Raw genomic sequence first — 2,396 nt, forward strand, 5'->3', positions numbered from 1 at the left:
CAGGTAGCCTCGGTGGTACGGAGTGCTTTCTACCAGCTTCGGCTGGTGGCCCAGCTGCGCCACTATCTGGACAGGGAAAACCTTGCTTCAGTTGTCCATGCTCTGGTAACCTCTAAATTAGATTACTGCAATGCACTCTATGTGGGGCTGCCCTTGAAGATGGTTCGGAAACTGCAGCTCGTGCAAAATGCGGCGGCCAGATTGATAACTAGGACCAGGAGGTCTGAACATATAACACCGATTCTGGCCTGCTTGCAATGGCTGCCTATATGTTTCCGGGCCCGATTCAAGGTGCTGGTTTTAACCTATAAAGCCTTGCACAGCATGGGGCCACAATACCTGACGGAACGCCTCTCCCGCTATGAACCTACCCATACACTGCGTTCAGCATCTAAGGCCCTCCTCCGGGTGCCTACTCAGATAGAAGCCCGGAAGATGACAACAAGAAAAAGGGCCTTCTCAGTGGTGGCCCCCGAACTCTGGAATACTCTTCCTGATGAGGTACGCCTGGCGCCAACATTACTATCTTTTCGGCGCCAGGTAAAAACCTTCCTCTTCTCCCAGGCATTTCCAGCATTTTAATATTTTAATATTTAAATATGCATTTTACTATGTGTTTAATTATGTTTTAAATTTTTTGATATGATTATTTATCTAGTTTAAATTGCTTAATATGTGGTTTTAATTATATGTATACTGTTTTTTTATCTGTTGTAAACCGCCCAGAGAGCTTCGGCTATGGGGCGGTATATAAATTTAATAAATAAATAAATAAAAAATAAATAAAATACTGTTTCTGCACTGGCTGTGAACTCACAAGCCTGCTTCTACACATCTTCCTTTCTGGATCTAGTGTGATTGGGTGTGTATGAGTTACATACCCAATGTCGATCGATACACACTACAAAAGTCTGCCATGCAAAACAAAGTTTGAATGCCTACTTTGCCTATGGAAAAGAAGTCTTGTTCCCCATTCTTTTGGATCATAGGTATGGGTGGAATGGGATTCCGCTCCATGCTGCTGCTGAACAGTACATAGTACCTGATAAACATGCATCAGGTATGCCCATGTGGAATGACATCGACAGTGAGTATCAGAGCTCCCAAATTTCCATTATGAAAAATGTGCAAATGACACATTTATAATGTGCGAACGGCAGACTGATAATCTTTTCCCACCCTCAGGTACATGCCCAAAAAAGCCATTAATTAATGTCCATGTTGATCCCAGGCAACCACTACAAATTTTGCAAGATGTATTCAGAGTACGATGACCAGATGCAAAAGGTGACAGGGCTACTGTGCCTTATTAGTTGTGTAGAATTTCAAAATTCCCTCTTCTACAAAAGCCCTGTCCTCTTTCATGACTGGCCAACCTAATTCAGACTCATCTTTGGCTATTTTCACCCCTCTGCTCAGTATGGAGGAGAAACAAAACAAAGCAGTAAGAGTTTACTGTGCCACTATTCGCTAAAAGATTTCCTGTGCACATGCGTATATTTTACATACCAACGGACGCTAACACTTCATTTATCCAAGCCATAAAAGCTATAATAAATCTATTAATCTTTGTAGTGCCACAAGGTTCTTTGTTGGTTTTGCTGCAACTCGGAGTAGACCCAGTGAAGTCAATGCATTTAAGTAACATAAGTCTATTGGTTTTGAAGGGTTTACTCCGAGCATGACTTAGCTAGCTGGATATCACCTTAACAGCATAATCCTATAGATGAATACTCAGAAGTAAGCCCCATGGAGTTCAAGGCAGCTTGCTCCCATGCTTTAATTTGGATTCCTGCATTGAGCAGGGGGTGGACTCGATGCCCTCATAGGCCCCTTCCAACTCTATGATTCTTAGTGTGTACAGTGTTTTAAAAAGGGACTGTAGCTCATTGGTAGAGCATCTGCGTTGCATACAGAAGGTTCCAAGTTCAATCCTCAACATCTCCTGGTAGAGCTGTGAGAAATCCCTGGCTGGAGCTCTGGAGAACTGCTCCCAGTCAGTGGACCATGGGTAGCCTTTATTTATTTATTTATTTAATTTATTTATTTATTGCACTTTTAGACCGCCCTTTAGCGGTAGGCTCTCAGGGCGGTGTACAACAGAATAAAACCACATTTAAAATACTAGCGAGTGTGGTGCCTTCCGGATGGATTACAACTCCCATCATCCTGACCACTGGCCATGCTGTCTGGGACTGATGGGCTTGGAGGACACCACATTGGCCACTCCTGGCGCAGACAATACAGAGCTAGATAGCCCAATTCTGTGACTCGGTGTAAAGGAGCTTCCTGTGTCCCTATGCTAAGGGCGTGCAGAGCGCCTTTTTCTCTTCCGCTAACGAACAGCCACAGGCAGCCCTCCCCGAAATGAGAATGAGAGCCAGGATGGCCTCCAA

This window comes from Rhineura floridana, chromosome 1 (assembly GCF_030035675.1).
Source record: "Rhineura floridana isolate rRhiFlo1 chromosome 1, rRhiFlo1.hap2, whole genome shotgun sequence".
NCBI classification, from domain to species: Eukaryota; Metazoa; Chordata; class Lepidosauria; order Squamata; family Rhineuridae; genus Rhineura; species Rhineura floridana.